Raw genomic sequence first — 23,045 nt, 5'->3', positions numbered from 1 at the left:
ATTCCATCAATTCCTGGTGCCTTGTTCTTTGCCAATTCCTTCAATGCTCCTTGGACTTCTTCCCTAAGTATCATTGGTTCTTGATCATATGCTACCTCTTGAAATGGTTGACCATCAACCATTTCCTTTTGGTACAGTGACTCTGCATTTTCTTCCATCTTCTCTTGATGCTTTTTGCATCATTCAATAATTTGTCCAGAGAATCTTTAATAATGAAAGTCAAGGATTGAATTCTTTCTTCAGTTCCTCCAGCATGAGAAATGCTAAGCATGTTCTTCCTTTTTGGTTTTCTGATGCTAGATCTTTGCACATTTTATTGTAATATTTGGCTATATCTTCTCGAGCTGATCTTTGAAATTTTCTGTTCAGCTCTTGGACCTCCTCAGTTCTTCCATTTGCTTTAGCATCTCTACACTGGAGAGCAAGTTTCAGTGTCTCTTCTGACATCCATTTTGACCATTTCCTTCTTTGTCTTATCTCAATGACTTTTTGCTTTCTTCATGTATGATATTCTTGATGTCATCCCACAACTCTTCTGGTCTTTGGTCTTTAGTGTTTAATGTATCAAATCTGTTCTTCAGATGATCTCTAAATTCAGGTGGAATATATTCAAGGTCATATTTTGACTCTTGTGAACTTGTTTTCACTTTCTTCAGCTTCCGTTTGAATTTGCATATGAGTAATTGTTGGTCTTTTCCACAGTCTGCCCCTGGCCTTGTTTTCACTGATGATATGGAGCTTTTTCATCTTCTCTTTCCACAGATGTAGTCAATTTGATTTCTATGGATTCCATCTGGTGAGGTCCATGTGTATAGTCTTCTGTTATGCTTTCTAAAGAAGGTATTTGAAATGAACAAATCATTGGTTTTTCAGAATTCTATCATGAATTCTCCAGCATCATTTCTATCACCAAGGCCATATTTCCCAACTACTGGTCCTTCTTCTTTATTCCCAACCTTTGCGTTCCAATCACCAGTAATGATCAATACATCTTGATTGCATGTTTGATCAATTTCAGATTGAAGAAGCTGGTACATGTCTTCTATTTTTTCCTCACTGGATTTAATGGTTGGTGCATAAATTTGAATAATAGTGGCATTTACTGGGCTTCCCTGTAGGCACATGGATATTATCCTATCACAGACAGTGTTGTACCTCATGACTGATCTGGATATGTTCTTTTTAACGATGAATGCAACACCTTTCCTCTTCAATTTTTCTTTCTCGGCATAGTAAACCATGTGGTTGTCAGATTCAAAATGGCCAATACCAGTCCATTTCAGCTCACTAATGCCTAACGTTTATGCGTTCCATTTCATTTTTGACAACTTCCAATTTTCCCAGATTCATACTTCGTACATTCCCTGTTCCAATTTTTAATGGATATTTACAGCTATTTGTGTTTATTTTGAGTTGTGCCCCATCAGCAAATGAAGGTCCTGTGGGCTTTTCTCCCATGAGCTTTACTCTATTCATGTTATAATGGTCAACTCTACTTTGAGGAGGCAGCTCTTCCTCAATCAAGTTGACGGATCTGGTAGACATGCAGTGAGGAACTCTATCACCAACAACACAGAATACCAGGCCATGTATGCTCTTGGGATGGTGCTGGAACTCTGAACCACATATAAAGGAATATTGAGAAGATTTGAAGGCTTACAGCTAGGGGAATTTGTAGCAGAATCAAGAAATCCATTGCTTTTTAATTCAAGATGCTCTGCTATTCCCAGAGCCACCATCTGGGGAGAGACCAAGTGGGGGAGGATCAGAATAGCCATGAATGCTGACAGAACCACAGAGATACAGGTGTGGACATTCATTTTTTTTTTTTTTTTTTCTTTAGTTCATTGATCTCTCACTGTCTGTGTAGCTCCATTCTGGTAAATATAGGGGATGACTGAGCGAATGGATACCCCACCGCCACCCTTGGAGGATTCTACTAGGCATGCACACAGATCTCAAAATTTAAAGTGAGAGTTTCCACTTAAAACCAAAAGGCCACCACTTGTCTGTCAGTTTGTCATACTGTGGTGGCATGTGAGTTTTTGTGATTTTGAAAGCTATGCCACCAGAATTTTAAATAACCAACAGGTCACCCATAGTGGGCAGGATTCAGATGAGCTTCCAGACAAAGACAGACAAAGGAAGAAAGAGTGACGAACTACTTCCGAATCTTTAGTCACTGGAAACCTTATGAATAGCAGAGAAACACTGTCAGATATAGTGCTGGAAAATGAGCCCCTCAGGTTGGAAGGCCCTCAAAATACATCTCTCCTAATATATCTGTAAAGCATTTGAAACTCAGCTTGCTCAAAATACGAGTAAACATCTTATTCTTATCGTATCCTCCTGTGTGTTTTCATTGATGATTACAGAAATTAGAAGCAGGGGTTCAGAAACACTAGGGCTGGTTGGGAATCCTGATGCTCACTTTTACTAGTTGTGTGAATTGGAGTGGAGTCTTAGTGTGGTGCTGTGAGCTGAAGCACTGGATCACAAGATTGGGTTGAATCACAAGGTCAGCAGTTCAAACTTACCAGTTGCTCCTCAGAACCCTATAAAAAGTGGCTATGAGTCAGGAGCTACTTAATGGCACTTAACAATAGAAAACAACAACAAATGATGTGGAACAAATTACATATCTTCTCTGCCTCATGTTCCTAACTTATATAATGTGAATAATATCAGTTGAACCTTCCTCAAAATGTTGTTGTTAAGTGCAGTCAAATTGGTTGTGTCACATAGCTATCCTGTATAGGTTTTCTGAGAAGCAACTGGTAGATTTGAACCATTGACCTTGCAGTTCAAATAGATCTTGTGATCCAGTGCTCTATGCTACAGTGCCACCCCAGGACTCTTGCCTCAAAATGTTGTTGTTGTTGTTGTTGTATGTGCCGTGGAGTCGGTTCCGATTCATAGCGACCCTGTACAGGGTTTCCGAAAATAGTATTGATTAACGAGACTACATGCAGAAGTCTAAGAAGACTGCTAGGCAAATAGAAGGAATCAATGAATTTCAGATATTATTTTCTACTTTGCTGTTCCACTGTGAAATTTGTGTGCCATTCTTGAAACAACTAACTGTCTAATTCATTCCCATTTGGGTTAAAGATAGAACTTTCATTCTACCTAGTGATTTTTCTGACTAACATTTTCAAAAATATACTCATGTATTTCCACTCCCATTATACAATATTGATCACATATCTGGAGTGAAAAACAGACTGGTAACTGATTTTCCCAGTCTATTCCTATTTTCTTATAGGTGGTTTTTCTCAGTACATTACATGTTATTTATGAACAAAAATCTGATATTATAACTATCATTCTTAAAACTTACTAGTAGTATCCTCATTATTTTACGATAAAGCTCATTTCCTTATGATTCATGGGAAATTGCAAATGTAATACTTGGGAAAGAAAAGTTTTCATATCCTTGGCTGCTAACCCAAAAGTTAGAGGTTTGAGTCTACCCACAAGTATCTCAGAATAAATGCTGGGAGACTTACTTTTTATAAATTAGTCACTGAAAACCCTATGAAACATACTTCTAACACATGAGGTCTCCATGGGTTGGAATCAACTTCTTGGCAACTGGTTGGTTCATGATAGTATTGGTGCTGAGCTTCCCAATGTTGTGATAATGCGATAAGACATTGAGAGTGATTGTTGATTTATTGTTGCTAAGTGCCATTAAGTTGGCTCAACTCTATATAGGATTTCCAAGGAGTGGATGGTGTGTTTGAACAGCTGGCCTTGTGATTAGCAATCCAGTGCTGCTGCTCTATTATTTAGAGCGATGAAGGAGAGAAAGTATCTGATTCTATTCACAATGTTAGCACTGTGTTTGTTAGAAAGATGGAATATTTGCCTTGTATTATTTTTCCTGGTGATTTCTTCAAGAAATTTGAGAAACCCTGAGAGGGAGGATGGAATAATTACAGAAAGTCTAAATAGACACAAAACATTCAGATAAAGAGATTTGAAGATGTGTCCTAGGGAAACATGAAGGCTAAAATTAATTTTCTTTGTAATATTATTGCTCAGTGATAGGTCTTATGAATGTCACCAAAGAAAAACCTGAATCAGGTGATTGATTATAATTTTTAATTGGTTATATATTAGTACTGTAAAACAAAACAAAACAAAAAACTAAATAGGATTCCCCATCCCTACACCCCCACCCCCACTAAGAATTTCATGTATAGCCTGTGTCCACTCAAGAAAAACACTTCAGAATGAAACAGACCAAAGTGTTTGGCCTCCAGACATACTTTTGTAACAATTAAATTGGACTGCTTTAGCAAGCGATTTCAAAGACATTTCCTGTTTAAAATAGTCTTCCCACTCAATGTGAGCAGAGGTAGCTGATTATCTTCCTATAAACAAGGAAAAGGCCTTCAGGTGGTCTGACTTGGAAGGAAAACCTGGCTGTTGAGAATTGGGACTTAAAAATAAGGAGTAGGAGGTAGCCAGAAGATGGAAATTTAGAACATAAAATAAATTGGAAAAATTCTAAACAAGGTGTAGTGAGAAAGTATTCTGGCATTATTCATTCTGGAACCCTGGTTCCTTCTCTGAGTGAAAAACTAAAGCTGCTCGCTTCATGGAAACAATTCATGCCTGTGTGTTTCTCAGGAGAATGTCAGACCAAGAGTACACTAACAAAACAGTCTTTATAAGGAAAGTTTCAAATATTTTGATTAGTACCTTTCTAAAGCAGAATGTCAGGCAGAGGAGACCCTGAAATACAGATTAGGTATGTACTTGTTGATTTGAAAGTTAGGGGAAACTGAATGGTTGATTTCTCTAGTAGTAACAGAAAACTCAATTTACTGATTTAAATATTAAAGGCTATGTATATGTGTTTGTCCTGGTATAGCACTGTAGGATAAGCCCTTGATTGCAATATCAGTTTGAACTGCAAGGTTGGTGGTTCAAATCTGCCAGCCGTTTCCTGGAAAACCTATACAGGGTCACTATGAGTTGGAACTGACTCAATGGTACTTAACAACAACAAGATTTGTGTTTGTCATGGAAACTTCCAAAACTTAAGGAAGTTTGTTCCAGGAAGACACACTATGACCAATATCATTCTCTCAACTTCTCAACTTCATTTCCTTGGCTCAGACATTAGCTTTGGGATTTACTTCACTTCAAGTTTTGAGATGGCAGTCAGCGGTTTCAGGGATAAAATATCCTTCTTCACATCTAAGAGATCTAGAGTTTGGGGAAAAAAAAGAAAGAAAAGAAAAGGCTTTTCTTTTCCAAAAGCCCGCATAAGCAAGTCTTACTGGTGTTTATTGAACTACATGTTTATTGCTGAAGCAATCCCTTGCACAAGGAGGTGGACAATACTATGCAAGCATGCTGCTTGAGCTAGGTGTGGATTTTCTTCTACCCAAAGGATTTTGCTGAGAATTATTTTTTTAGGTTGTTGTTGCTGTTGTCAGGTGCCATCGAGTCGGAACCGACTCATAGCGACCCCATGCACAGCAGAACGAAACAATGTCCGATCCTGGGCCAACCTCACTACTGCTGCCACACTTGAGTCCATCAATGATGCCACCTGGCTGATCCATCTCGTTGGGGGTCTTCCTCTTTTTCTCTGACCCTCCACCTTACCCAGCATGACATCCTTCTCTAGCGATTGTTTGCTCCGGACTATATGTCCAAAGTATGAGAGACGAAGCTTAGCCATCCTGGCCTCCAAGGAGCACTCTGGCTGCACTTCTTCCAAAACAGATCTATTGGTTCTTTTTGCATAGCAGAGAAACATTTTTTTAGGTAATAATAATTAATAAATAAAAATAATAATTATTTATTATTACCAGATTCTCATTGTTACAATGAATAGAATATTGTTCAAAGTTCTTGTCATGGCCCACAGGTCTTATTTTACTTAGCACCTAACTTCTTTTCCAACCTCATCCCTTGCCATTTTTTTCTACCACTCCCTATGGTTCTCTCTATCACCCTAAGCTACTTTATTTTTTCCGTCATAGTACTTGTTGTTGTTGTTATTAGGTGCCATTGACTCAGTACTGACTCACAGTGACCCTATGTAAAACAGAAAGAAACACTGCCCAGTCTGGGCCAAACTTACAATTGTTGCCACGCTTGAGCCCATTGATGCTGCCATTTTGCCAATCCATCTCACTGGGGGTCTTCCTCTTTTTCTGACCCTTCACCATACCAAACATGATATCCTTCTCCAGCAACTGGTCCCTCCTAAAAATATGTCCAAAATATAAGAGACGAAGTTTGGCCATTCTGCTTCCAAGGAATACTTTGGCATGCACTTCTTCCAACAAAGATCTGTTGGTTCTTTTGGCAGCCTATGGCACTTTCAATATTCTCCTCCAACACCATAACTCAAAAACATCAATTCTTCTATGGTCTTCCTTATTCACTGTCCAGCTTTTGCAAGCATATGAGGTTATTGAAAATACCATGGCTTGGATCAGGTGCACCTTAGTCCTCAAGCTGACATCTTTGCTCTTCAACAATTAAAAAAGGTCTTGTGCAGCAGATTTGCCTAATACAATATGACATTTGATTTCTTGACTGCTGCTTCCATGAGTGTTGATAGTTGATCCAAGAAGATTGAAGTCCTTGACAACTTGAATCTTTTCTCCATTGATAAGAATGTTGTTTGTTGGTCCAGTGGTGAGGATTTTTGTTTCTTTACATTAAAATGCTATCTATACTGAAGCCTGTGGTCTTTGATCTTTATCAGTAAATATTTTAAGACCTCTTCACTTTCAGCTAGCAGGGTTGTATCATCTACATATCGCAGGTTGTTAATGAGTCTTCCTCTAATCTTGGTGCCACGTTTTTCTTTATATAACCCAGTTTCTCAGATTATTTGGTGAGCATGCAGGTTGAATAAGTATGGTAAGAGAATACAAACCTGTCACATACCTTTTCTAATTTTAAACCATTCAATGTTCCCATGTTCTGTTCAAACAACTGCCTCTTGGTTCATGTACAGATTCCTTATGAGCACAATTAAGTGTTCAGGTATACTCATACTTCATAATGTTGTCCAAAGCTTGTGATGATTCGCACAATCAAAAGTCTTTGCATAGTTAATAAAGCACAAGTAAACATCTTTCTGGTATTCTCTGCTTTCAGACGAGATCCATTGGATGTCAGCAATGATATCCCTTGTTCCACTTCCTCTTCTGAATCCAACTTGAACCTCTGGAAATTCTCTGTCAATGTATGCTTGCAGCCGTTTCTGTACTACTTTTAGCAAAACTTTACTTTCATGGGATATCAAAGATATTGAACTATGATATCCGCATTCCATTGGGTCACCTCTCTTTGGAATAGGAACAAACGCGGATCTCTTCCAATCAGTCAGCCAGAGAGTTGTCTTCTAAATTTCTTGGCATAGATGAATGAGTGCCTCCAATGCCACTTCACTTTCTTGAAGGATTTCAATTTTTATTCCATCAGTGCTTGGTGCCTTGTTCTTTGCCTATTCCTTCAATACACCTTGGACTTCCTCCTTCAGTGTCATTGACTCTTGATCATATGTTATCTCTTGAAATGGTTGAACATTAACCATTTCCTTTTGGTACAGTGACTCTATGTATTTCTTCCATCTTCTTTGGATGCTTTCTGCATCATTCAGTAATTTGCCCAGAGACTCTTTCAATAGCGAAAGTCATGACTTGAATTTTTTCTTCAGTTCCCCCAGCTTGAAAAATGCTTAGCACATTCTTTCTTTTCAGTTTTCTTACTCCAGATCTTTGCACATTTTGTTGTAACATTTGATTTTGTCTTCTCGAGCTGACCTTTGAAGTATTCTGTTCAACTCTTATACCTCCTCATTTCTTCAATTTGGTTCAACATCCCTACACTAGAGAGCAAGTTTCAGTGTCTCTTCTGACATCCATTTTGACCTTTTCCTTCTTTCTTGTCTTCTCAATGACTTTTTGCTTTCTTCATGTATGACGTTCTTGATGTCATTCCACAACTCCTCCTGTCTTTGGTCTTTAGTGTTTAATGTATCAAATCTGTTCTTCAGATGATCTCTAAATTCAGGTGGAATATATTCAAGGTCATATTTTGGCTCTTGTGAACTTTTTTTCGTTTTCTTCAGCTTCAGTTTGAATTTGCATATGAGTAATTTATGGTCTGTTCCACAGTCTGCCCTCGGCCTTGTTTTGACTGATGTTATGGAGCTTTTCCATCATCTCTCTGCAGAGAATTAATTTGATTTTATGTATTGCATCTGGTTAGGTCCATGTGTATAGTCATCTGTTATGCTGTCTAAAGAAGCTATTTGTTTTGCAGAATTCTATCATGCATTCTCCAGCATCATTTCTATCACCAAGGCCATATTTTCCAACTACTGATCCTTCCTCTCTGCTCCCAACCTTTTCATTCCAATCACTGGTAATGAGCAATACATCTTGATTGCATGTTTGATCGATTTCAGATTGAAGATGTTGGTAGAATTCTTCTATTTCATCCTCACTGGCTTTAGTTGTTGGTGCATAAATTTGAATAATAATGGTATTAACTGGGCTTAACTGTAGGCCCATGGATATTATTCTATCACAGACAGTGTTATACCTCATGAGTGATCTGGATATGTTCTTTTTGACAATAAATGCAACAGCCTTCCTCTTCAATTTGTCATTCCTGGCATAGTATACCATGTGGTTTTCAGATTCAAAATGGCCAATACCAGTCCATTTCAGCTCACTAATGCCTAATATATCGTTTTTGCATTCCATTTCATTTTTGACCACTTCCAATTTCCCCAGATTTATACTTCCTACATTCCATGTTCTGTTTGTCAATGGATGTTTACAGCTGTTTCTTTTCATTTTGAGTTGTGCACCCTCAAATAATGAAGAGCCCATGGGCCTTTCTCCCAAGGCTTTATTCTATTTGCGTCATCCAGGTCAACTCTACTTTGAAGAGGGAACTCTTCCCTAATCGCATTTTGAGTGCCTTCCAACCTGAGGGGCTCGTTTTCTAGCACTATATCTGACAGTGTTTATCTGCTATTCATAAGGTTTTCAGTGACTAAATATTCAGAAGTAGTTTGTCACTCTTTCTTCTTAGTCTGTCTTCATCTGGAAACTCATCTGAAACCTGTCCACCATGGGTGACCCTGCTGGTATTTAAAATACTGGTGGCACAGCTTTCAGAATCACAGAAACTCACAAGCCACCACAGCACAACAAACTGACAGACGTGTGGTGGAATAAGCCAGATATTATGTTAAATGTTCCACATGGATTATTATTTCATTTAGTAATAATACAAGCTCTATAAGGAGCTCTGGTAGCGTAGTGGGTACGAATCAGGCTGTGAACCGCAAGGTCAGCAGTTCGAAACTACTAGCTGCTCCGCGGGAGAAAGATGAGGCTTTCTGATTTACGGCCTCGGAAACCCTGTACAGGGTCGCTATGAGTCGGAACTGACTCCATGGCACATAACAACAACAACAACAACAACAACAACAACAATAATATCATTAATCCTGTCACATTTTTTTTGTCAAAAATAATTTCAAGATCAATCTTTAAGTACAGTGATGTCTTTGGTAGTATAATGTCCATGTGTCTACCAGAAAGACCAGTTAACATAAATATTCAAATTTGTACACCAACCACTAAAGCCAGTGATGAAGAAAGTGAAAAATTCTTCTAACTTCCTCAGTCTGAAATTGATCAAGCATGCAATCAGGAAGCATTCATAACTACTGGTGATTGGAAAGCAAAAGTTGAAAACAAAGAGGAAAGATTGGTAGTTGGGAAATATGACCTTGGTGATAGAAATCATGCTGGAGATCATGCGATAGAATTTTGAAAAGCCAAAGACTGACTCATTGCAAATATCTGGTTGTTTTTTTTAAATATATAAATGGCAATTATAAAAGTGGACCTCACGAGATGGAATATGCAGGAATCATATCAGCTATGTCTTGGATAGAAACTGTAAAGAAACTCAGTATCATTACTCAAAACAGAGCCAGAAGGTAACTATGAAACAGGCCATCAATTGTACATATACAAGTGCAGACTGAAGCTGAAGAAAATTAAAACAAGTCCATGAGCGTCAAAATGCAACCTTGAGTATTGTTGTTGTTGTTAAGTGCTGTTGAGTCAGTTTTGACCCATAGCGACCCTGTACAGGGTTTCCGAGGGTGTAAATCTTTATGGGAGTAGAAAGCCAGAGTTCCTAACCTTGAGTATATCATACTTAAATTTAGAGACTAAAGAATTGGATCATAAAATTAGTCTCAACGCAAGTTTGGCAGTTCAAACTCTCAAGACACTCCTTGGAAACCCTATACAGGGTCATACCTGAGTCAACAGCACTTCACAGCAACAACAATAAAGGATTTGATGATTGGATACTAATGACTGAAAAGCAGAGATGATGGTGGTGGTAGTGTTATGCTATCAAGTTGTTCTGAGGCTGTGACTCTTTACAGGAGCATCAAACTTCATCTTTCTCTCATGGAGTGGTTGGTAGATTTGAACTGCTGATATTTCAGTTAATAACCCATGTGTAACCACTATACTACTAGGATTGAGGAGTTGTGGGATAACATCAAGAACATCAAACATGAAAAAAGCAAAAGATCATTAAGAAGATAGGAAAGAAAGAAAAGTTATATGTGTGTCAAAAGATACTCTGAAAGTTGTTCTTGAATATAGACAGGCAATAGTGATGGGAAGAAGTGAGGAAATAAAAGAGCTGAATAGAAAATTTCAAATGGCAACTTACGAAGACAAAATAAAATATTATAATGTGCAAAGAGCTGGCATTAGAAAGTTGAATGGGAAGAACACCCTCAACATTTCTCAAATGGAAAGAAATGAAGAAAACATTGAAGCTTCTATTTGCATTATGGGAATATTCTATGGGCAAAATATTGACTGATGCAGAAAGCATCAAAAGAAGATGGAAGAAATACACAGAGTCATGGTACCAAAAGTACTGATCAGTGTACAACAATTTCACGGTCTCACATGATCAATAACTGATTGTTTAAGGAAAAAGTTAACGTTTCACTTAAGGCATTGGCAAAAAATGTCTCCAGGAATTGAGAGACTACTAACTGAAATATTTCAACAAATTGATTCAGTGTTGGAGGGACTCACTTGTCTGTGCCAAAAAATTTGGCAGATATTTCCTTGACCATGTGATTGGAAGAGATCCATATTTGTATCCATTCCAATGAAAGCCAATGGAATGGGGACATCATCAAACAATATCATTAATATCACCTGCAAGTAAAATTTTGCTGAAGGCAATTAAAAAAAATGGTTGTAGCAGTACATAGACAGGGAGCAGTCAAAAATTCAAACTGGATTTAGATGAGCATGTGAAATGAGGAATATCATTGCTAATGTCAGATGGAGTTTGCCTGAAAACAGAGAATACCAAAAATATGTTTATTTGTATTTTCTTAATTGTGAAAAGGCATTTGATTGTGTGGATCATAACAAGCTATAGACAACATTGTTATGAATGAGAAATCCAGAATAATGAATTGTGCTCCTGTGGAACCTGTACATAGAACAAGAGGTAGTAGTTTAATCAGAAAAAGAGGACACTGCATGATTTAAAATCAGGAAAGATGCAGGTCAGGAATTTATATTTTCACTGTAATAATTCAATCTGTATGCTAAGCAAATAATTCAAGAGACTGTATTTTAAGAAGAATGGTGCATCAGGATTGAAGCAAGGCTTATTAACAAACTGTGATATGCAGATGAAATAATTTACTTGCTAGAAGTAAAGAGGAATTGAAGTACTTGCTGATGAAGATCAAAGACTATAGTCATCAGTATGGATTACATCTCATTGTAAAATAAAATCCTCACAAATCGGCCAAAAATTAGCATCATATTAAATGGAGAAAAGGTTGAAGTTGTCAAAGACTTCATTTTATTTGGATTCATGGCTCATGGAAGCAGCAGTCAAGAAATCAAATGACAAATTGAATTAGGCAAAAGGCCTCTTCAAACAATATACGATACGATGAACGTAAAACTAATGTTCTCCCATGGAAACTATCACATAATTCACAATAAAACTTAAAAAAAAAAATGTTGAAGAGCAAAGATTTCACTTTGAGGACTAAGGTTTGCCTTACCTAAAAACCACTAAAATCAATTTGATTCTGACTCATGTTGTTGTTATTAGGTGCCATAGAGTCAGTTCTGACTCAAAGGTACATTATCCACTTCAGAATAAAACACTGTTTTGTCCTGCATCATCCTCACAATTGCTGCTATCTTTGAGCATAGCTACTGCAACTGTTCAAATTCATCTAGTTGAGGGACTTCCTCTTTTTTGCTGACCTTTCTCTTCACCAAGCCTGATGCTCTTCTTCAGGGACTGGTCCCTCCTGTTAACAGGTTTCAGAAATCAGAAACCAAGTCTCACTATCCTGGCTTCTACGATGCATTCTGACTTACTTCTCCCAACAGAGATTTGTTTGTTCTTCTGACAGTCTTTGGTACTTTTAATATTCTGCTCCAATTTCATAACTCAAATGCATCAAATCTTCTATGATCTTCTTGATTCACTATCTAACTTTCATATGCATATGAGCCATTGAAAATATCATGCCTTGGGTCATACACATCTTAGTCCTTAAACATATCTTTGCTCCTGAACATTTAAAGAGGTCTTGTGCAACATATTTGCCTAATGCAGTAGGTAATTTAATTTTCTGATTGCTGCTTCCATGAGTGGTGATTGTGGATCCGAGCAAAATGAAGTCTTTTACCAACTTCAATCTTTTCTCTATTTAACATTTTATTTATTGGTTTTAACAAATTAATAAATTTATTTATTGGTCCAGTTTTGAGGATTTCTGTTTTCTTTACATTGATTTGTTATGCATACTGAAGAGTATGGTCTTTAATCTTCATCAGTAAGTATTTTAAGTTCTCTTCCGTTTCAACAAGTCAGTTTGTATCATCTGCATAACACAGGTTGTTAATGAATCTTCCTCCAATCCTTATGCCACATTCTTCATATAATCCAACTTCTCAGATTATTTGCTAAGCATATAAATTGAATAGTATGTTGGAAAGATACAACCCCAAGAGACACCATTCCTGATTTTACATTATTTCATATCCCCGTGTTCTGTTTGAACAATTGCCTCTTGGTCTATGTATAGGTTCCTCATTTTTACTAGTAAGTGTTCTAGAATACCCAATTTTTGCAATGTTATACATAGCTTGTTATGATGGTGGTGGCATGCTGTGGAGTTGGTTTCAACCCATAGCGACACTGTACAGGGTTTCTGAGGCTGTAAATCTTTATGGGAACAGAAAGCCTCATTGTTCTCACGCGTAACAGTTGATAGTTTCGAACTGCTGACCTTGAGATTAGCAGCCCAATTCATAACTATTATGCTACCAGAGCTCCTTGCTTGTCATGATGAACACAGTCAAAAGCCTTTCATTAGTCAGTAAAGCTCAAGTAAACATTTCTCTGGTGTTCTCTGCTTTCACTCAAGATCCATCTGGTGTCAGCAGAGATATCCCTTATTCTACATCCTCTTCTGAATCTAACTTGGATTTCTGGAAGTTCCTTGCCATTATACTGTTACAGACTTTTTGAATTGTTTCAGCCAAATTTTACTTGCATGTGTTATCAATGATATAGTTAGATGAGTTCTGAATTCCACTGGGTCACCCTCTTTGGAATGGGTACAAATATGGATCTCTTCCAATCAGTTGACCAGGTAACTGTCTTGCAATTTTCTTGGCAGAGATGTGAGAGCACTTCCAGTGCTTCATTAATTTGTTGAAAGGTTTCAGTTTGTGTACATCAGCTGGCTGATAATATTGAACTTCAGCATTGTCTCTTTCTACAGATGTAGTCAATTTGATCCTTGTGTATTCCATCTGTCTAGTTCCACTTTCATAGCTGCCATTTATATTACTGATAAAAGGTATTTGCAATGAATGAATCATTGGTCTTGTAAATTTCTATCATACAATCTGCAGCATCATTTCTATCTCCAAGGCCGTATTTTCTAACTACTGATCCTTTCTCTTTGTTTCCAAACTTTGCATTCCAATCACCAGTAATAATTAATACATCTTGATTGAATGTTTGTTCAATTTCAGACTGAATAAGTTAGTAGAATTCTTCAGTTTCATTATAACTGGCTTTATTGGTTGATGTATAAATTTGAATAATGTTAAATTTGAATAACTTGGTATTAACTAGTCTTTCTTTTAGGCATATGATAATTATCCTATTATAAAGAGTGTTACACTTTAAGATAGATTTTGAAATGCTCTTTTTGACAATGGATGCTAAGCATTTATCTTTAATTTGTCATTCCTGCGTTACTGTCATAAGGCATATGATTGTCAGATTCAAAATGGCCAATATCATTCCATTTTACCTCACTAATGCATAGGATTCAATGGGCTCAAGCGTGGCAACAATAGTGAGGTTGGCCCAGGATTGAGCAGTGTTTCGTTCTGCTATGTATAAGGTTGCTATGAGTCAGTACCAACTCGATGGCACCTAACAACAACAACAATGCTTAGGATATTAATTGTTAGGCATTCCATTTCACTTTTGACAACTTACAATTTTCCTATATTCCTACACTTTACTTTCTATATTCCAATAATTTGAAGTCCTGGTGTGGCATTGTGGGTTAATGCGCAGGATTGCAAAGTTGATTTAAACTGCAAGATTGGCAGTTCAAGTTCATCTGTCCCTCCTTGTAAACCATATATAGGGTCACTATAGATCAGAACTGACTCAACAGCATGTCACAACAACAAGAAATTTCAAGATTAAAGGGTGTTTTCAGCTGTTTCTCTTAATTTGAGTTTTACCCAGTTTGCAAATGTAGGTCCCAAAAGCTTTACTACATTTATGTCATCTTGTTCAACTCTACTTTGAGGAGGCTTCCTATCTTCCAGCACTATCTATATCTGAGTATTTTGGTGCTATTTGTAATGTTTTCATCTTCTGGCACTATATCTAAAAATGTTCTGCTGTTCATAAGGTTTTCAGCGTATGAACACTCAGAAATAGTCTGCCTCTCCTTCTTCCTAGTCTGTCTTAGTCTGGAGCACCACTGAAACTTAGTCACCCTTGGTAGCCCTACTGGTATTTAAAACACCGGTGGCATACTTGCAACACAAACGCCATCACTGTATGACATATTAACATAACTAACACTGTATGACATACTAACAGACAAGTGGTGGTCTGATTTATACAACCCCATAAAGTTTTTCAAGATTGTAAATCTTTACAAAAATAAGCACCCTCATCTTTACTCTATGGAGTGGCTAGTGAGTTTGAACAGCTGACCTTGCAATTAGGAGCCCAAAACCTAACCCACAGTGCCATCAGAATTCTTTGCCAAACCATAGCATTTTCAGTCACCTCAAATAAATGCATATGAAAGCTGGACATTGAATAAAGATGACCAGAGAAGAATCTGTGCATTTGTTGATGAATATTGAATATTCAATGGAGTATTAGAAGAGTGAGCTAATCTGTCCTGGAAAAAGTACAGCCAGAATACCTTTTTGTTATAAGGATAGTGAGACTTCATCTTACATACTTTGATCAAATTACTAGGAGATATCAGTTCTTGAAGAAGTACACCATGCACAATAAAGTAGAGGGACTAAAAAAAAGAAGATTCTCAGTGAGATGGATTTACAAGTGGTTGCAATAATGGGCTTAAACATGACAATTGTGAGGATGATACATGATTGGGCAGCATTTCATTTTATTCTACATTGTGTAGCTATGAGTCAGAAATTACTTGATAACATCTAATACCAACAACACCATTAATTCCATTTAGGAGAAAAACCCACTGAGATTGACACATTATGATTTCTTTTACCTGCTAAGTTATTCAGTGTAAACATGGCTGTTGATCTTCGGAGTCTTGCTCTTTACCACCATTATCTTTTCCTATGCCATACATCCTAATTTTAAAATCTACTCAAACTCAGAGAAATTCTCTGGTTCATTTTGAAATTCCAAATCCAATCCAGAGGCCATTTCCTTTGAATTACTCTTAGAAGAAATTTCTCCTTTGCCTTTTGCATTTGTTCCCAGTTGCCTATGGCCTGACTTATTAATTATTTTTAAACGTTTTGTGCTTTTTCTTTCTCTGGGATTATTAGGTCAAAAGCAGATCCTCATTTTCCCACACTTTCTATAATATTTTAATTGTCACAAAGATGCAAATGAATAATATATGTGCATGTGAATTTACTTAGATAAAATAACCTGAGTTTCCATAAATAATAAGACAGTATATATAACTAATAAGATTTTTGTCATTGTTAAGTGCCATTGAGTCAGTTCTGACTCATAATGACCCTATGTAGGATTTCTGAGGAGCATCTGGTGGGCTTGAATTGTTAACTTTGTGGTTTGCAATCCAGTGCTTATCCTATAGTGACACACCAGGAGTCTTAATAAGATATTAGGGCTACATTGGTGATTCAAGCAATATTTAATTTATTAGTAAAAGACTCCCCAAAACACCAATATCCTTTAGGTCTCACTTTAAAAAATGAATTTAATATAATTGATTATTGCTTAAAAAATAGCTATAGTTATACATCTCTGTTCTATTAAATGCCATCAAGTAAGTTCAGACTCATCGTGACTCTGTAACCCAGTGAAGAAGACGAGCCTCTAAGGTTGGAAGGCACTTAAAATATGAATGGGGAAGAGTTGCTGCCTCAAAAAATTAACCCTGATGACATGAATGGAGTAAAGTGTCATGTCTGACAACCAAATATACTCTGTGACCCATGTGGAGAGATTAAACCTGAGTAGGGGTGATGGGAGATTAGGAAAAAAGAAAGACACAAGACAAAAGAGAATTAAGTAAAGTTGAGACCAGATGGGACACAGCACTCTGATGGAGATATTTGACACAGACCTAGTACCATGAGTTTATTATATACACATATCAAAAGAAAGTTCTGGGGGCAGGGAAAAGAATGCAAAATACGTCTGGTGTTGTTGATGCATGCAGTAAGCGGGACCTTATCAGAAGAATGTAGGTGCTAAGACAGCTAGATGTTTTGGCAGACTAAACTGAAGGCCATGGCTGCGTAGAAGGAAAGACTTTGCAAATTCCTTGTTCCCTGAGGAAGGCTTTGCAAGTTCCCCAGGGTGCAGCCTGACCTAGGAGCAGCCCAATTTTCTGGACCACAACTGTTTAGTTGCAATCCTTCAATTAAACTACCCCCAAGTCTGAGACCTTTGGTTTAGTTGCTCCCAACAGTAAAGCTTTTGTGAAAACAAAGTCAAGGGCAGACATTGGAAAATAACCTTAATTGCTCATATTCAGCTTCATGCTGAAGCTGAAAAATTTTAAAAGAAGTCCATGAGAGCCAAAATATGACTTTGAATATATCCTAACTGAATTTAGAGATCATTTCAATAAAAGATTTGATGCATTGGACAATAATGAATGAAGACCAGAAGAGTTGAGGGATAATTTCAAGAACATCTTACAGGAAGAAAGCAAAAGGTCATTAAGAAGACAAGAAAGAAGGAAAAGATGTCAGAAGAGTCTCTGTAACTTGCTTTCCAACATAGAGATGTGAAAGCGAATGGAAGAAATGAAGAAGCAAAAGAGGTGAGTAGAAAATTTCAAAGCGCAGCTCAAGAGACAAAATAAAATATTATAATGAAATGTGCAAATACCTGAAGTTAGAAAACCAAAAGGGAAGGACATGCTCAGCATTTCTCAGGCTGAGGGAACTAAAGAAAAATTTCAAGCCTCAAGTTGCAATATTGAATGATTCTATGGGGAAAATACTGAATGATGCAGAAAACATCAAAAAGATAGAAGGAATACACAAAGTCACTGTACCAAAAAGAAATGGTCGATGTTTAACCATTTCAAGAAGCAGCATATGATACTGAAGGAGGAAGTCCAAGATGCACCAAAGACATAGGCAAAGAATACAGCTCTTGGAATTGATGGAATACTAATTGAAATATTTTAACAAATTGATGCAGCACTGGAGAAGCTCACTCATCTGAGCCAAGAGATTTAGAAAACAGCTACCTGACCAAGTTACTGAAAGAGCTCCATATTTGTGCTCATTCCAAAGAGAGGTGATCCAAAAGAATGCAGAAACCACCACACAATATCATTAATATCCTATGCAAGCGAAATTTTGCTAAAGAAAATTCAAAAACTACTGCAATGGTATATTGACAGGGAACTTCCAGAGATTCAACCTGGATTCAGACAGATGTGGTGAGAAGAATATCATTGCTGACATCAGATGATACTTGTCTGAATGCAGAGAATACCAGAAAGATATTTACTTGTGCTTTATTGATTATGCAAAGACTTTCAGTTGTGGAGTTCATAATAAGCTATGGACAACATTGTGGAGAATGAGTTATGGTGTTGGTGGAGAATATTAAATATTAAAAGTGCCACAGAATGCCAAAAGAACAAATCTGTGTTGGGATGAAGTACAGCCAGAATGCTCCTTAGAAGCCAGGATAGTCTGACTTTGCCTCTCATCCTTTGGACATAGTATCAGGAGGGAAGAGTCCCTTGACAGGAACAACATGCTTTGTAAAATGTAGTGTCAGTGAGGAAGAGGAAGACCTCCAATGAGATGGATTGGCACAGTGGAGCAGCAATGGGCTCAAGGGTAGCAACAATTGTGAGGTTGGCATAAGACCAAAAAGTGTTTCAATCTGTTGTATATAAGATTGCTATGAGTTGTGCTGACTCAATGACACCTAACAACAATAACATGGGGTCTCCAAGGAGTGACGAGTGGGTTTGAATGACTAGCCTTTCAGTTAGCAGTCTAATGCTTATCCTACAGCACCATACCAGAACTCCATATTTATGCTTAATGTATCTTAATTTATTTATTTTAATTTTCAAAAAAATTTTTTTTTTTTATGATTTTCACTCCTAAGTACACACTGGAATGATATGGAAAGAACTTCCTCTCCTAGCTGTGTCTGGAAGTTTTTCTAGGAAGAGCTAGAATCTGAAGATTTAAGCAGTTCACTGTAAGAACTAGTAACTGTTACTTCTCTCTTTATTTTTCTTCTTGCATTATAAATTGTGCTATGCTGATCATTGTGCTTAACTTTATTCAATTTAACATTCTGTAGATTGGAGGAAGACTCATTAACAACATTCACTCCCTCATTCCACGTCCTCTTCTAAATCTGTCTTGAACCTCTGGAAGTTCTCTGTCAATGTATGCCTGCAACCATTTCTGTATTGTTGTTGTTGTAAGATGTCATTGAGTTGGTACCAACTCACAGAGATCTTATGCACAGCAAAACAAAACACTGCATGATCCTGGGCCAACCTCACTACCGTTGCCACGCTTGAGTCCATCGATGCTGCCGCTTGGCCAATCCATCTTGTTGGGGGGGTTCTTCCTCTTTTTCTCTGACCCTCCACCTTACCAAGCATGATGTCCTTCTCCAGTGACTGGTACCTCCTGACAACATGTCCCAAGTATGAGAGACAAAGTTTGGTCATCTTGGCCTCCAAGGAGCATTCTGGCTGCACTTCTTCTAAAACGGATTTATTGGTTCTTTTGACAGCGCATGGCACTTTCAATATTCTCCTCCAACACCATAACTCAAAAGCATCAATTCTTCGGTCTTCCTTATTCAATGTCCAGCTTTTGCATGCATATGAGGTTATTGAAAATACCATGGCTTGGGTCAGGTGTACCTTAGTCCTCAAGCTGACATCTTTGCTCTTCAACACTTTAAAAAGGTCTTGTGCAGCAGATTTGCCTAATGCAATATGTCGTTTGATTTCTTGACTGCTGCTTCCATGAGTGTTGATAGTTGATCCAAGAAGAGTGAAGCCCTTGACAACTTCAATCTTTTCGTGAGGAATCTGTACCTGGACCAAGAGGCAGTTTTTCGAACAGAACAGGAACACTGAGTAGCTTAAAATTAAGAAAGGTGTGCGACAAGGTTGTATGCTTTCACCATACTAAGTCAACCTATATGCTGAGCAAATAATCTCGGAAGCTGGGTTATATGAAGAAAAATGTGGCATTAAGATTGGAGGAAGACTCATTAACAACCTGTGATATGCAGATGATACAACCTTGCTAGCTGAAAGTGAAGAGGACTTAAAACCTTTACTGATGAAGATCAAAGAGCACAGTCTTCAGTATGGATTGCATCTCAATGTAAAGAAAACAAAAATCCTTACCACTGGACCAATAAACAACATTTCTGTATTACCTTTAATAAAACTTTACTCACATGGGATATCAAAGATATTGCCCAGTAGGTGTGTACCAGAATTGTATTCTTTCACCATACTTATTCAATCTGTATGTTGAGCACATAATCTGAGAAGCTGGATTATATGAAGAAAAATGTAGCATCAGGATTGGAGGGAGATTTATTGACAACCTGTGATATGCAAATGATACTACTTTACTTTTTGAAAGTGAAGAGGACTTAAAATGCTTACTAATGAAGATCAAAGACTACAGTCTTTGGTATGGGTTGCATGTCAATGTAAATAAAACAAAATTCCTCACCATTGGACCAATAAATAACATCCATATAAGTAGAAAAAAGATTGAAGAGAAGACATGGTAGAGAAGATCAGTATTATTAACCAAAACAAGGTTAGCGTCAGACTATAGAAAATTGCTAATTCACAAGTGCAGACTGAAGCTAAGAAAAGTTAAAACGTTTCCATGAGAGTCAAAATATTACCTTGGATATGTACAGGGTTTTCGAGGCTATAAATCTTTACGGGAGCAGAAAGCCTTATCTTTCTCCCACGGAACAGCTGGTAGTTTTAAACTTCTGACCTTGCGGTTTGCAGCCTGATTAATAACAACTATGCTACCAGAGCTCCTTGGATATATCATACTTGAATTTAGAGACCATCTTAAGAATATATATGATGCATTAAACACTAATGGCCAAAGACCAGAAGAGTTGTGCAATGACATCATGAAAATAATATAAGAAGAAAGCATTTTACTTTTTAGCTACTATTGTGGACTGATTTTGTGCCCCTAAATATGTGTCAACTATGATGGGTCATGATCCTCTATGAAATTCCTTCATCTTGTGATGTGGTGCTAATTAGACTGTGTATTGTAATCTCTACTACTCATCTGTCAATTTGTCACATATATATTCTGTGGTGGTTTGAGTATTGCTGTGATTCTGGAAGCTATATCACTGGTATTTTAAATGCTAGCAGGGTCGATCATACACGTTTCAGGTGAGTTTCCAGATAAAGACAGACTACGAATAAGGACACTGGAATACTGTCAGACAGGACCAGAATATTGACTATTGAAATATGATGAAGAGCACCAGAATATTGTCAAATATAGAGCCAGAAGATGAGCCCTTCAGGTTGAAAAGCACTCAAAATACAACTGCCTCCTCAAAGTAGAGTTGATTGTGATGGCTCAATGGAGTAAATCTTCGGAACTATCATTTGCTGTAGGGGACACCTCAAAATGAAGACAAACAGCTGCAAACATCCATTAATGATCAGAACATCAAATATAAGAAACATGAATCTAGGAAAATTGAAAACTGTCAAAAATTAAATGGAATCAATAAACATCAATATCCTGGGCAATAGATGAAATGGACTGGTATTGGCCAATTTGAATCTGACAATCACATGATTTACTATGCCCTGAATGACAAATTGAAAAGGAATGGCATCGCATTCATCATCAAAAAGAACAATCAACATCTGTCCTGAAGTACAACGCTATATGTGATAGGAAAATATCCATATGCCTACATGAAAGACCAGTGAATACCACTATAATTCAAATTTATGTGCCTGCCACTAAAGCTATCAATGATTAAATTGAAGGACTCGACAGCACTTAACAAAACACCAACTTCTTCAATCTCAAATTGATCAAACATGCAATCAAGATGTATTGATAATTACTGGTGATTGGAATGCAAAGGTTGGAACAAAAAGGAATACCAGTAGTTGGAATGAATATATAGCCTTGGTGATAGAAACAACACTGAAGAACACATGAGAGAATTAGCAAGACCAATGATTTCTTCATTGCAAATATCTGTTTTAAACAATATAAAAGATAGCTATACACATGGACCTCACCATATGGAATACATAGAAATCAAATTTACTACATCTGTGTAAAGGGATAGTGGAAAGCGCCTTATCATCAGCCAAAACAAGGCCAGGGTCAAACTGTGTAACAGACCATCAATTGCTCATATGCAAATTCAAGCTGAACCCAAAAAAAAGTAAATCAAGTCCTCGAGCGTCAAAATATGAACTTGAACATATCCCACCTGAATTTAGAAATCATCTGAAGAATAAATTGATGCATTAGATAACAAAAACTGAAGACCAGAAGAGTTGTGGGATGACATCAAGAAATAAATATAAGAAGAAAGCAAAAGGTCATTAAGAAGACAAGAAATAAGGAAAAGACCAGAATGAATGTCGTAATAGACACTGAAATTGTTCTCCAGCATAAAGGTGTTAAAATAAATGGAAGAAATGGGAAGATAAAAGAGCTAAGTAGAAAATTTCAAAGGACAACTAGAGAAGACAAAGTCAAATATTATAATGAAATGTGCAAAGACCTAGAGTTAGAAACCAAAAGGGAAGAACATGCTCAGCATTCCTAAAGCTGAGAGAACTGAGGAAAAAAATTCAAGCCTGACTTGCAGTATTAAAGGATTTTATGGTCAAAATATTGAATGATGCATCAAAAGAAGATGGAAGGACTTCAGAACCAATTAAACAGCAACTGACAACAATAACAACAACACAACACCTATTCAAAAAAAGACAAATAACCCAACTAAAAAATGGGCAGAGGACATGAACAGACACTTCACTAACGAAGACATTCAGGAAGCCAACAAACATATGAAGAAATGTTCACAATCATTAGCCATTGTTGTTGTTAAGTACTGTCGAACTAGTGTCTTCTTTTCCTCTGAGCTTCTTTTGTTATTTTAGCCTGTACTCCCAA

The 23,045-nt window shown here is 37.1% G+C and overlaps 1 pseudogene; it reads left to right on the top strand.

The window, feature by feature from the left end:
* Positions 1-9,920: 9,920 nt before the first annotated feature.
* The window catches only part of LOC102842303, a 40,463-nt pseudogene continuing 27,338 nt past the window's right edge, over positions 9,921-23,045 (top strand).

Source organism: Chrysochloris asiatica, unplaced genomic scaffold, assembly GCF_000296735.1.
Source record: "Chrysochloris asiatica unplaced genomic scaffold, ChrAsi1.0 scaffold00228, whole genome shotgun sequence".
NCBI classification, from domain to species: domain Eukaryota; kingdom Metazoa; phylum Chordata; class Mammalia; order Afrosoricida; family Chrysochloridae; genus Chrysochloris; species Chrysochloris asiatica.
The sequence above is the reverse complement of the archived record's forward strand: the minus strand, read 5'-3'. Positions and strand labels throughout refer to the sequence as shown.